Source organism: Pleurodeles waltl, chromosome 3_1, assembly GCF_031143425.1.
Source record: "Pleurodeles waltl isolate 20211129_DDA chromosome 3_1, aPleWal1.hap1.20221129, whole genome shotgun sequence".
NCBI classification, from domain to species: Eukaryota; Metazoa; Chordata; class Amphibia; order Caudata; family Salamandridae; genus Pleurodeles; species Pleurodeles waltl.
The window spans coordinates 795,698,200-795,713,351 of NC_090440.1; the positions used below are offsets into that span (position 1 = coordinate 795,698,200).

Consider the following 15,152-nt stretch of genomic DNA (forward strand, 5'->3'; position numbering starts at 1 on the left):
TCTTAGATTGTTTTCTTTCCGCCATCGGGTTCGGACGTGTTCCTCTTCGCTCTGTATTTTGAATCGGGAAAGTTAGCTAAATTATCGAAAATTCAACGGTATTGTTATCGTTCGGTACCGGGTTAGTGTATCGGCACCGACATCAAGAGCGCTCCGCCGGCCCTTCGGGGCTTCCGTTCTTCACCGAGGCCTGGTCGGCCCGACCACACCCGTCGTCCCAGACTAAGGGACCGGACCCCATTCCGCTTCTGTCCTAAGTGTCATTCGAAGTATCCTTATAGCACCGGGTCTGTAATCTGTGTTTATCACTTGAACACAGGGAGGATACTTGCGAGGCTTGTCAAGCGTTTGGATCGAAAAAGACAATTGAGAGATCGACGTGCAAGAAGACTGCATATGGCGTCAACACCGAAAGAGCAACTCGACGTCGGAGAGGAGGAAAGCATTTCCATCCAGGGGACGGACTTGGATGAATCTGAAAGTGAACGACCCTCGACAGTGGAGCAAACAGTGAGTAAACCTGCCCCGTCCAAAACTCACACAAAGACATTTAAGGCCATGGGGACGCCACTGCCAGCAGGCCATGGCTTAACCCACCGAAAAGAAGGTGACCAAACATCGGCACCGAAAAAGGCCAGAGAATTGCTGAAGACTTCCGACTCCAGTCGAGATTCTGGCACCGAACGAACTCGCCACCGAGAGTTCGATTCACCCAAAGTGAGGAAAATATCTTCGGAACCGAAAAAGACTATATCTGAAACCTCAGTACCGAAAAAAGGGGCTTCGGAGCCGAAAAGAAGCTCTTATACAGAAGAGCAAGGACTTTCCAGCCAAATGAAAGAAAGACATAGATTTGAGCAGGAATTAAGTATGGATAACCGGACCATACACAAAGGAGATTGCATATCCAGAAAGAGACTGGAAAAATACAAACTATACCTCCACTCAAATCTAAAAGGAAACTTGCATTTCAGGAGACAGAAATGTAACCTAAGGCAAAGGTGGTTAGAGACAAATCCCCACCACCAAGGGTATCACCACAACCGTCCCCACCGCACTCACCACAACTGTCACCAGTGGGAACACCTACAATGCCGTCACCCACACATAATGGGATGACACAGGATGATGCTGATGCATGGGACTTATATGATGCACCAGTATCAGATAACAGTCCGGATTGTTATCCAACAAAGCCATCACCTCCAGAAGACAGTACTGCATATACGCAGGTACTATCCAGAGCAGCTACGTTCCACAACGTAGCAATGCATACAGAGCCAGTGGAGGATGATTTCCTGTTTAACACCTTAGCATCCACCCACGCTTCCTATCAGAGTCTGCCAATGCTCCCGGCCATGCTCAAACACGCGAAACAGGTCTTCCGTGAGCCTGTAAAGGGAAGGGCTATCACGCCGAGAGTTGAGAAGAAATACAAACCTCCCCCAACAGATCCGGTGTTCATAACACAACAACTTACACCGGACTCAGTGGTTGTAGGAGCGGCAAGAAAGAGAGCAAACTCTCAATCGTCAGGAGATGCTCCACCACCTGACAAAGAAAGCAGAAAGTTTGACGCAGCGGGCAAACAAGTGGCAGCACAAGCAGCCAATCAATGGCAGATTGCAAATTCGCAAGCCCTACTTGCTTGCTACGACAGGGCACACTGGGACGAGATGCAACACATCATACAGCACTTGCCCAAGGAGCACCAGAAACGTGCCCAACAGGTTGTGGAAGAAGGACAGGCCATATCTAACAACCAGATAAGGTCCGCACTAGACTCGGCAGACACGGCAGCACGAACAGTCAACACGGCGGTAACCATTGGCAGGCATGCATGGTTAAGAAGTTCTGGATTCAAGCCAGAGATTAAACAAGCGGTGTTGAACATGCCGTTTAATCAAGAACAGTTGTTTGGGCCAGAAGTTGACACAGGAATTGAGAAGTTAAAAAAAGACACGGACACGGGCAAAGCCATGGACGCGCTCTATTCCCCACAAGTCAGAGGCACCTTTAGGAAACCACAATTTAGAGGGGGTTTTCGGCAACAAACATCAGAGCCTTCCACCTCTCAAACCAGACCCACCTATCAGGCACAATACCAAAGGGGAGGGTTTTGTGGTTCCTATAGAGGACAATTCCCAAGAGGAAAAGGAAAGTTCCAAGCAACCAAACCAAGCCAGACCAAACAGTGACTTCAATGTCACAAAATCCCAACACTTGTCACCAGTGGGGGGGGAGGTTAACCACATATTATCAGGACTGGACACATATTTCCACAGACGCATGGGTCCTATCAATTATCCAACATGGTTATTGCATAGAATTCACAGCATTCTCGCCAGATGTGCGACCAAGAACGCACAATCTGTCCCAACAACACTTAGACCTATTACAAATAGAGGTCCAAGCACTACTACAAGAACAAGCAATAGAGCTCGTACCCAAACATCAGAAAGGAACAGGCGTGTACTCACTATATTTCCTAATTCCAAAAAAGGACAAAACGTTAAGACCTATCTTAGATCTCAGAACACTGAATCTCTTCATCAAATCAGACCACTTCCACATGGTAACACTTCAAGACGTGGTTCCCTTATTAAAAAAGGAAGAACACATGACAACATTGGATCTCAAGGATGCGTATTTCCACATACCCATCCATCCTTCTCACAGAAAATACTTAAGGTTTGTAATGCACGGCGTACACTATCAATTCAAAGTGCTACCGTTCGGAATAACAACAGCACCAAGGGTATTCACAAAATGCCTAGCAATAGTAGCCGCTCACATAAGGAGACAGCACATGCACGTATTCCCATATTTAGACGACTGGCTAATAAAAACCAACACTCAACAACAGTGTCTTCTTCACACGCAATATGTCATAGAAACTCTACACAAGCTGGGGTTCTCTATCAGTTACCAGAAATCACATCTGCAACCATCCCAAATACAACAATATTTGGGAGCAACACTCAACACACAAAGGGCAATTGCCACTCCAACATCAAGCATACAGTCACACCAACACTACCCAGTAAGGTTTGTAATGAAACTTCTAGGCATGATGTCTTCATGCATAGCCATTGTCCCAAATGCAAGATTACACATGCAGCCCTTACAGCAGTGCCTAGCAAAACAATGGACACAAGCACAGGGTCAACTTCAAGATCTAGTGTTGATAGACCGCCAAACACACTCCTCGCTTCAATGGTGGAACCCAATAAATGTAAACAAAGGGCGGCCATTCCAAGACCCAGTGCCTCAAGCTGTTAATACAACAGATGCTTCCACGATGGGGTGGGGAGCACACCTCAACAAGCACAGCATACAGGGTAAATGGGACAATCAACAAAAACAACTTCACATAAATCATTTGGAGCTGCTAGCGGTTTTTCTAGTATTAAAAGCATTTCAACCACTGGTAGCCCACAAACACATCCTTGTCAAAACCGACAACATGACAACAATGTATTATCTCAACAAACAAGGGGGGACACACTCATCACAACTGTGTCTCTTAGCACAAAAGATTTGGCATTGGGCAATTCACAATCACATTCGCCTAATAGCACAATACATACCAGGCATTCAGAATCAGTTAGCCGACAATCTCAGTCGAGATCACCAGCAAACTCACGAATGGGAAATACATCCCCAGATCCTACAGGATCACTTCCTCCGCTGGGGAATACCGAACATAGACCTATTCGCAACAAAAAAAAACGCAAAATGCCAAAACTTCGCTTCCAGGTACCCACACCCTCAATCCAAGGGCAATGCACTATGGATCAGTTGGTCAGGGATATTTGCTTACGATTTTCCCCCTCTCCCACTCATTTCTTATCTGGTCAACAAACTAAGTCAAAACAAACTCAAACTAATACTCATAGCACCAAACTGGGCTTGCCAACCGTGGTACACAACACTGTTGGACTTATCAGTAGTACCCCACATCAAATTACCAAACATACCAGATCTGTTAACACAACACAAACAACAGATCAGACACCCGAATCCAGCATCGCTCAATCTAGCAATCTGGCTCCTGAAGTCTTAGAATTCAGACATTTAAATCTTACACAAGATTGTATGGAAGTCATTAAACAAGCGAGAAAACCTACAACAAGACATTGTTACGCAAACAAATGGAAAAGATTTTTTGCTACTGCCACACTAATCAAATTCAACCACTACATGCCTCCACAAAGGACATTGTAAGCTACTTATTACACTTACAAAAGTCTAATCTAGCAATCTCTTCCATTAAAATCCATCTCACTGCAATATCTGCCTATCTGCAGATTACACATACAACATCACTTTTTAGAATCCCAGTCATTAAAGCATTTATGGAGGGACTAAAAAGAATCGTACCCCCAAGGACAGCACCAGTACCTTTGTGGAACCTTAATATTGTATTAACACGACTCATGGGCCCCACATTCGAACCCATGCATTCTTGTGAAATACAGTATCTGACTTGGAAAGTAGCCTTTCTAATAGCTATCACATCACTTTGAAGAGTTAGTGAAATACAAGCATTTACTATTCAAGAACCCTTTATAAAAATACATAAACATAAAGTGGTTCTCCGTACAAATCCAAAATTCTTACCAAAGGTCATATCACCATTCCACCTAAACCAAACTGTGGAACTCCCAGTCTTCTTTCCGCAACCAGACTCAGTAGCCGAAAGTGCCTTGCATACATTAGACATAAAAAGAGCACTAATGTATTACATTGTCAGAACAAAACAATTGTTTGTAGCCTTCCAAAAACCTCATGCAGGTAATCCTATATCCAAACAAGGCATCGCCAGACGGATAGTTAAATGTATTAAAACTTGCTATATTAAAGCAAAAAGAGAATTACCTATTACACCAAGAGCACATTCCACTAGGAAAAAAGGCGCCACAATGGCTTTTCTTGGGAATATACCTATGACAAAAATTTGTAAGGCAGCCACCTGGTCTACGCCTCATACATTTACAAAGCACTACTGTGTAGATGTGTTAGCAACGCAACAAGCCACAGTAGGACAGGCTGTATTAAGAACATTATTTCAGACAGCTTCAACTCCTACAGACTGAACCACCGATTTTTGGGGAGATTACTGCTTGGTAGTCTATGCACAGCATGTGTATCTGCAGCTACACATGCCACAGAGCGGAAAATGTCACTTACCCAGTGTACATCTGTTCGTGGCATGAGACGCTGCAGATTCACATGCGCCCTTCCGCCTCCCCGGTAGCCTGTAGCCGTTTTTTAGTTGAATGAAAATTGTAAGTATGTAAATAAATATTCTTTTAATACACATTAAGTACATACATAACTACTCCATTGCATGGGCACATCTACTATACCCACAACTCCTACCTCACCCTCTGTGGGGAAAACAATCTAAGTTGGAGTCGACGCCCCTGCGCAATGGAGCCGAAAGGGAGGAGTCACTCGGTCTCGTGATTCGAAAAGACTTCTTCGAAGAAAAACAACTTGTAACACTCCGAGCCCAACATTAGATGGCAGGATAATGCACAGCATATGAATCTGCAGCGTCTCATGGCACGAACAGATGTACACTGGGTAAGTGACATTTTGAATATATATATATTTATATTTTCACTCAAAAATCAAAGTTTACAGGGGAGTTATAGTTGGGTTCAGATTTTACACACACTAAGGTAATTATACCTGGCACCCTGGCCATGCACAATTTTCTCATCAATATTTTTACTGCAAATGTTAGTGATATTATTATTGATGTCATAGAAGATGTCACGAGTGATGTAATATCTGGGGTAATTTGCAGTGCATGGGGGGTGCGAGTTACAGTTACCTTAAGGCACGAGTTATAGTTACTTGAAATAACTCTACAGCAGCTGAATTTCTATGGCTTTGTGAGTGTAAAATCTGAACCTAATTATAACATCTCGGTGACCTTTGTTTTTTAAGTGAATTTCTAAGGTTCTTTTATTTCTATTTTCTACGATGCCCATCGCAATGCATGGGGGGTGTTGGACGCAGGGCCTGGCTTTACATTGTGCTGCCCCTGCCAAAGCTTGCTGTTCCTGCCCCCCCTTGCAATCCATTGTCCAAGTTTAGGTCCCTGCTCCGTTATTACAGCCCTTGTGAGGCCTTTGATCTGCCACTGCCCTTCCTGCCTGCCCTGAGCAGTTAGCTTGTTATCCACCTCCTCTCTGCCCTGTTTTCTGTGTCCATGCACCAGCCCCATCCCTCCCGCCCTATATGGTCTGATGTTCTGTCACTGCACCCTCGCTCCTGTTCTTTATGGCCCCCCCCCCCCTGTCTGTCCACTATGGTCAGCTTGTTACCTTAGCATCTTTCCCCTCTGCTCTCTGTTGTCCATGTGCATGACACTGTCTCCTTCCTATTGATTTCTATGGTCTGTTGTGCTGCACTGCTGTCTCGCTTGCGCTGTGTGATGTATTTTGCTGCTGTAACCCCTGACGCCTGCCCCTTCGGGCATTTTGGTGCCCCTGTCAATCTACAATTTGTCCTCTGTTATCTGACTTCATGCCCCTACCCCAACCCTGCTGCCCTCCATGACCCAATGTACCATACTCGTCAACACTTTGAACTTGGTAAGAGGGAGAGTCAGAAAAAAAAACTGGGGAATTGATTTTCCCCAGTGTCTTATTTTGAAAAAGAGGATATTTTAGGCAGGATGCTGATAAAATAAAGCCCTTTTGGGCTTAAAATGTTGTGTTATGCTTGTACTACCACTGCCTCTTACTTCTGCCCTCAATGGGCTATTATAATGCCACAGTCTCTCTTGCCTGTCCTGCATGGTTGTTTTTTCGCCTACCTTCCATGGTCCATTGTGCTGCCACTGCCCCTCCTGCCCTCAGTTATCCAAATCTTTGTCCTGACCACTGCCTCCCCATAGCATTCCAATGAACAACTGGATTGCTAACATTTTATGTTTATTACAATAATTTGTCACGCCTGTCATCATTTTGATGTAATCAAAACTGTAATACCTAAAGCTTTTCCTTTAGAAATTATGAACACGAAAGGGTCTTATTCACATAGAAATGATGATTAGTGGTGTTAAAAATGTAAAATGAGGACATATTTTCTGAGTTCTCAAATAGCGACAAAGCACTTTCAAACTATTTGGTATCTTTGTTTTTTATCCAGTTGACCACTTGATTATCTGTTTCACTTGGGGTAGAGGCTGTGGAATTATAGCCAGAGCTGACGACTTTGCAACTGGTGAACCAGTTTCGAGTTTCGGTGCCAGCTCGACATCCTGTGTATTTTGGGCAAATCACTTCATCTTCTCATGCCTAAAACCAAAATAAACATCTGCTTGTGTCATGTAACTGATGCTCATGTAAAGCACTCCAATACCATCGGGTCAAGCATATATATAAAACTGCAGAAAAAAATAATAATAATAAGCGTTTTGCACACTTCTGTCATTAGCTACGCATGGGCCACATTTGGGTGATATTTGTGCTACATTTGAGTCCCTTTTCCCCTCTGATGGCCATCTTGGGACACATATTTGTTACAAGGTCCCTAATTTACTCATTTACTACAATAGCCTCAGTAGAAAATTATTTCAGTTTTCCACTTCAAATCCATCAAGATGGTGTTAAGACGTGTCACACTTTTGGCATAAATTCAGAATGTTAGCACCATAGTTGCACATTAGAACTCTGTAGAGAAGCTGCTGATCACTGTGGAGTTAACTGGCAGTCTGCTGCTTGTGTTGAAAGTGCATGTTCCAATCTGCATGTCAAAATGTTTAATGAAATAGAAGATGAAGATGGTTAAGTACTTACTTTAAACTTGTCCTAATTTTTCTTTCTACATCACTAACCATAATTTCTATGACAAAATGAACCCCTTTATTTTGTTACTTTCTAAATTTAATGTTTTACGTTTGACGTAACGTAAACGTGTTCCACGTTTGAAAGGGTAATCCTGTTAGGTGAATAGAACACAAACTCTTTTTTGGTAGGTTTTCAAGGTTTAAAAAGGGGGTGTCCCCAATAAGGTATATGGAGACATTTTCTTTGTTAGCTGGATGAATACCAGTATATGTAGTTTAACATCCACCAAATGTGGACAGCTTGACACACATGCAGTGTGTACAGCATGTGGTCAAAGGTTCTGTCCATTCTCATGTGATTATGAAAAATTACTGCAGATGTACTATGCTGAGTTAATTCAAGTCCACAAACCCTATAGGCCACTCACAATGAGTGCTTGATGTCATCACTGGTGTAATTTGAGATTTCATCAGTGAGGTTATTTGACATGCCATGAGTGATGTAATATGTGAGATCATATGTATGATCTAGTCAGTTCTGTCAATTATAACTGGTGGATTTAGTTTTTTTTGTTTTTAAACGTTATTTTAAAAAAATGTATTTAAGCACCTAGGTATAATGTCACTGTAACTTTTGTTTTTTTTCAGTGTAACTCTCTCTCTCTCTCTCTTTCTCTTTCTCGCTCTCTCTCTCTGTGTGTGTGTGTATATATATATATATATATATATATGTGTATATATGTTCGGTGGCATGTGTAGCTGCAGATACACATGCTGTGCATTATCCTGCTATCTAGTGTTGGGCTCGGAGTGTTACAAGTTGTTTTTCTTCTAAGAAGTCTTTTCAAGTCACGAGACAGAGTGACTCCTCCCTTTCGGCTCCATTGCGCAAGGGCGTCGACTCCATCTTAGATTGTTTTCTTTCCGCCATCGGGTTCGGACGTGTTCCTCTTCGCTCTGTATTTTGAATCGGGAAAGTTAGCTAAATTATCGAAAATTCAACGGTATTGTTATCGTTCGGTACCGGGTTAGTGTATCGGCACCGACATCAAGAGCGCTCCGCCGGCCCTTCGGGGCTTCCGTTCTTCACCGAGGCCTGGTCGGCCCGACCACACCCGTCGTCCCAGACTAAGGGACCGGACCCCATTCCGCTTCTGTCCTAAGTGTCATTCGAAGTATCCTTATACAGACCAGCACCGGGTCTGTAATCTGTGTTTATCACTTGAACACAGGGAGGATACTTGCGAGGCTTGTCGAGCGTTTGGATCGAAAAAGACAATTGAGAGATCGACGTGCAAGAAGACTGCATATGGCGTCAACACCGAAAGAGCAACTCGACGTCGGAGAGAAGGAAAGCATTTCCATCCAGGGGACGGACTTGGATGAATCTGAAAGTGAACGACCCTCGACAGTGCAGCAAACTGTGAGTAAACCTGCCCCGTCCAAAACTCACACAAAGACATTTAAGGCCATGGGGACGCCACTGCCAGCAGGCCATGGCTTAACCCACCGAAAAGAAGGTGACCAAACATCGGCACCGAAAAAGGCCAGAGAATTGCTGAAGACTTCCGACTCCAGTCGAGATTCTGGCACCGAACGAACTCGCCACCGAGAGTTCGATTCACCCAAAGTGAGGAAAATATCTTCGGAACCGAAAAAGACTATATCTGAAACCTCAGTACCGAAAAAAGGGGCTTCGGAGCCGAAAAGAAGCTCTTATACAGAAGAGCAAGGACTTTCCAGCCAAATGAAAGAAAGACATAGATTTGAGCAGGAATTAAGTATGGATAACCGGACCATACACAAAGGAGATTGCATATCCAGAAAGAGACTGGAAAAATACAAACTATACCTCCACTCAAATCTAAAAGGAAACTTGCATTTCAGGAGACAGAAATGTAACCTAAGGCAAAGGTGGTTAGAGACAAATCCCCACCACCAAGGGTATCACCACAACCGTCCCCACCGCACTCACCACAACTGTCACCAGTGGGAACACCTACAATGCCGTCACCCACACATAATGGGATGACACAGGATGATGCTGATGCATGGGACTTATATGATGCACCAGTATCAGATAACAGTCCGGATTGTTATCCAACAAAGCCATCACCTCCAGAAGACAGTACTGCATATACGCAGGTACTATCCAGAGCAGCTACGTTCCACAACGTAGCAATGCATACAGAGCCAGTGGAGGATGATTTCCTGTTTAACACCTTAGCATCCACCCACGCTTCCTATCAGAGTCTGCCAATGCTCCCGGCCATGCTCAAACACGCGAAACAGGTCTTCCGTGAGCCTGTAAAGGGAAGGGCTATCACGCCGAGAGTTGAGAAGAAATACAAACCTCCCCCAACAGATCCGGTGTTCATAACACAACAACTTACACCGGACTCAGTGGTTGTAGGAGCGGCAAGAAAGAGAGCAAACTCTCAATCGTCAGGAGACGCTCCACCACCTGACAAAGAAAGCAGAAAGTTTGACGCAGCGGGCAAACAAGTGGCAGCACAAGCAGCCAATCAATGGCAGATTGCAAATTCGCAAGCCCTACTTGCTTGCTACGACAGGGCACACTGGGACGAGATGCAACACATCATACAGCACTTGCCCAAGGAGCACCAGAAACGTGCCCAACAGGTTGTGGAAGAAGGACAGGCCATATCTAACAACCAGATAAGGTCCGCACTAGACTCGGCAGACACGGCAGCACGAACAGTCAACACGGCGGTAACCATTGGCAGGCATGCATGGTTAAGAAGTTCTGGATTCAAGCCAGAGATTAAACAAGCGGTGTTGAACATGCCGTTTAATCAAGAACAGTTGTTTGGGCCAGAAGTTGACACAGGAATTGAGAAGTTAAAAAAAGACACGGACACGGGCAAAGCCATGGACGCGCTCTATTCCCCACAAGTCAGAGGCACCTTTAGGAAACCACAATTTAGAGGGGGTTTTCGGCAACAAACATCAGAGCCTTCCACCTCTCAAACCAGACCCACCTATCAGGCACAATACCAAAGGGGAGGGTTTTGTGGTTCCTATAGAGGACAATTCCCAAGAGGAAAAGGAAAGTTCCAAGCAACCAAACCAAGCCAGACCAAACAGTGACTTCAATGTCACAAAATCCCAACACTTGTCACCAGTGGGGGGGGGAGGTTAACCACATATTATCAGGACTGGACACATATTTCCACAGACGCATGGGTCCTATCAATTATCCAACATGGTTATTGCATAGAATTCACAGCATTCTCGCCAGATGTGCGACCAAGAACGCACAATCTGTCCCAACAACACTTAGACCTATTACAAATAGAGGTCCAAGCACTACTACAAGAACAAGCAATAGAGCTCGTACCCAAACATCAGAAAGGAACAGGCGTGTACTCACTATATTTCCTAATTCCAAAAAAGGACAAAACGTTAAGACCTATCTTAGATCTCAGAACACTGAATCTCTTCATCAAATCAGACCACTTCCACATGGTAACACTTCAAGACGTGGTTCCCTTATTAAAAAAGGAAGAACACATGACAACATTGGATCTCAAGGATGCGTATTTCCACATACCCATCCATCCTTCTCACAGAAAATACTTAAGGTTTGTAATGCACGGCGTACACTATCAATTCAAAGTGCTACCGTTCGGAATAACAACAGCACCAAGGGTATTCACAAAATGCCTAGCAATAGTAGCCGCTCACATAAGGAGACAGCACATGCACGTATTCCCATATTTAGACGACTGGCTAATAAAAACCAACACTCAACAACAGTGTCTTCTTCACACGCAATATGTCATAGAAACTCTACACAAGCTGGGGTTCTCTATCAGTTACCAGAAATCACATCTGCAACCATCCCAAATACAACAATATTTGGGAGCAACACTCAACACACAAAGGGCAATTGCCACTCCAACATCAAGCATACAGTCACACCAACACTACCCAGTAAGGTTTGTAATGAAACTTCTAGGCATGATGTCTTCATGCATAGCCATTGTCCCAAATGCAAGATTACACATGCGGCCCTTACAGCAGTGCCTAGCAAAACAATGGACACAAGCACAGGGTCAACTTCAAGATCTAGTGTTGATAGACCGCCAAACACACTCCTCGCTTCAATGGTGGAACCCAATAAATGTAAACAAAGGGCGGCCATTCCAAGACCCAGTGCCTCAAGCTGTTAATACAACAGATGCTTCCACGATGGGGTGGGGAGCACACCTCAACAAGCACAGCATACAGGGTAAATGGGACAATCAACAAAAACAACTTCACATAAATCATTTGGAGCTGCTAGCGGTTTTTCTAGTATTAAAAGCATTTCAACCACTGGTAGCCCACAAACACATCCTTGTCAAAACCGACAACATGACAACAATGTATTATCTCAACAAACAAGGGGGGACACACTCATCACAACTGTGTCTCTTAGCACAAAAGATTTGGCATTGGGCAATTCACAATCACATTCGCCTAATAGCACAATACATACCAGGCATTCAGAATCAGTTAGCCGACAATCTCAGTCGAGATCACCAGCAAACTCACGAATGGGAAATACATCCCCAGATCCTACAGGATCACTTCCTCCGCTGGGGAATACCGAACATAGACCTATTCGCAACAAAAAAAAACGCAAAATGCCAAAACTTCGCTTCCAGGTACCCACACCCTCAATCCAAGGGCAATGCACTATGGATCAGTTGGTCAGGGATATTTGCTTACGATTTTCCCCCTCTCCCACTCATTTCTTATCTGGTCAACAAACTAAGTCAAAACAAACTCAAACTAATACTCATAGCACCAAACTGGGCTCGCCAACCGTGGTACACAACACTGTTGGACTTATCAGTAGTACCCCACATCAAATTACCAAACATACCAGATCTGTTAACACAACACAAACAACAGATCAGACACCCGAATCCAGCATCGCTCAATCTAGCAATCTGGCTCCTGAAGTCTTAGAATTCAGACATTTAAATCTTACACAAGATTGTATGGAAGTCATTAAACAAGCGAGAAAACCTACAACAAGACATTGTTACGCAAACAAATGGAAAAGATTTTTTGCTACTGCCACACTAATCAAATTCAACCACTACATGCCTCCACAAAGGACATTGTAAGCTACTTATTACACTTACAAAAGTCTAATCTAGCAATCTCTTCCATTAAAATCCATCTCACTGCAATATCTGCCTATCTGCAGATTACACATACAACATCACTTTTTAGAATCCCAGTCATTAAAGCATTTATGGAGGGACTAAAAAGAATCGTACCCCCAAGGACAGCACCAGTACCTTTGTGGAACCTTAATATTGTATTAACACGACTCATGTGCCCCACATTCGAACCCATGCATTCTTGTGAAATACAGTATCTGACTTGGAAAGTAGCCTTTCTAATAGCTATCACATCACTTTGAAGAGTTAGTGAAATACAAGCATTTACTATTCAAGAACCCTTTATAAAAATACATAAACATAAAGTGGTTCTCCGTACAAATCCAAAATTCTTACCAAAGGTCATATCACCATTCCACCTAAACCAAACTGTGGAACTCCCAGTCTTCTTTCCGCAACCAGACTCAGTAGCCGAAAGTGCCTTGCATACATTAGACATAAAAAGAGCACTAATGTATTACATTGTCAGAACAAAACAATTTTGGAAAACAAAACAATTGTTTGTAGCCTTCCAAAAACCTCATGCAGGTAATCCTATATCCAAACAAGGCATCGCCAGACGGATAGTTAAATGTATTAAAACTTGCTATATTAAAGCAAAAAGAGAATTACCTATTACACCAAGAGCACATTCCACTAGGAAAAAAGGCGCCACAATGGCTTTTCTTGGGAATATACCTATGACAAAAATTTGTAAGGCAGCCACCTGGTCTACGCCTCATACATTTACAAAGCACTACTGTGTAGATGTGTTAGCAACGCAACAAGCCACAGTAGGACAGGCTGTATTAAGAACATTATTTCAGACAGCTTCAACTCCTACAGACTGAACCACCGATTTTTGGGGATATTACTGCTTGGTAGTCTATGCACAGCATGTGTATCTGCAGCTACACATGCCACCGAGCGGAAAATGTCACTTACCCAGTGTACATCTGTTCGTGGCATGAGACGCTGCAGATTCACATGCGCCCTTCCGCCTCCCCGGTAGCCTGTAGCCGTTTTTTAGTTGAATGAAAATTGTAAGTATGTAAATAAATATTTTTTTAATATACTTTAAGTACATACATAACTACTCCATTGCATGGGCACATCTACTATACCCACAACTCCTACCTCACCCTCTGTGGGGAAAACAATCTAAGATGGAGTCGACGCCCCTGCGCAATGGAGCCGAAAGGGAGGAGTCACTCGGTCTCGTGATTCGAAAAGACTTCTTCGAAGAAAAACAACTTGTAACACTCCGAGCCCAACATTAGATGGCAGGATAATGCACAGCATATGAATCTGCAGCGTCTCATGCCACGAACAGATGTACACTGGGTAAGTGACATTTTGAATATATATATATTTATATTTTCACTCAAAAATCAAAGTTTACAGGGGAGTTATAGTTGGGTTCAGATTTTACACACACTAAGGTAATTATACCTGGCACCCTGGCCATGCACAATTTTCTCATCAATATTTTTACTGCAAATGTTAGTGATATTATTATTGATGTCATAGAAGATGTCACGAGTGATGTAATATCTGGGGTAATTTGCAGTGCATGGGGGGTGCGAGTTACAGTTACCTTATGGCACGAGTTATAGTTACTTGAAATAACTCTACAGCAGCTGAATTTCTATGGCTTTGTGAGTGTAAAATCTGAACCTAATTATAACATCTCGGTGACCTTTGTTTTTTAAGTGAATTTCTAAGGTTCTTTTATTTCTATTTTCTACGATGCCCATCGCAATGCATGGGGGGTGTTGGACGCAGGGCCTGGCTTTACATTGTGCTGCCCCTGCCAAAGCTTGCTGTTCCTGCCCCCCCTTGCAATCCATTGTCCAAGTCTAGGTCCCTGCTCCGTTATTACAGCCCTTGTGAGGCCTTTGATCTGCCACTGCCCTTCCTGCCTGCCCTGAGCAGTTAGCTTGTTATCCACCTCCTCTCTGCCCTGTTTTCTGTGTCCATGCACCAGCCCCATCCCTCCCGCCCTATATGGTCTGATGTTCTGTCACTGCACCCTCGCTCCTGTTCTTTATGCCCCCCCCCTGTCTGTCCACTATGGTCAGCTTGTTACCTTTGCATCTTTCCCCTCTGCTCTCTGTTGTCCATGTGCATGACACTGTCTCCTTCCTATTGATTTCTATGGT

General features: G+C 43.8%; 1 protein-coding gene across 1 annotated transcript in view; it reads left to right on the plus strand.

The window, feature by feature from the left end:
• The window catches only part of TMEM9B (TMEM9 domain family member B), a 221,269-nt gene that overhangs the window by 111,232 nt on the left and 94,885 nt on the right, over window positions 1-15,152 (plus strand). The gene's annotated exons all lie outside the window — the stretch shown is intronic.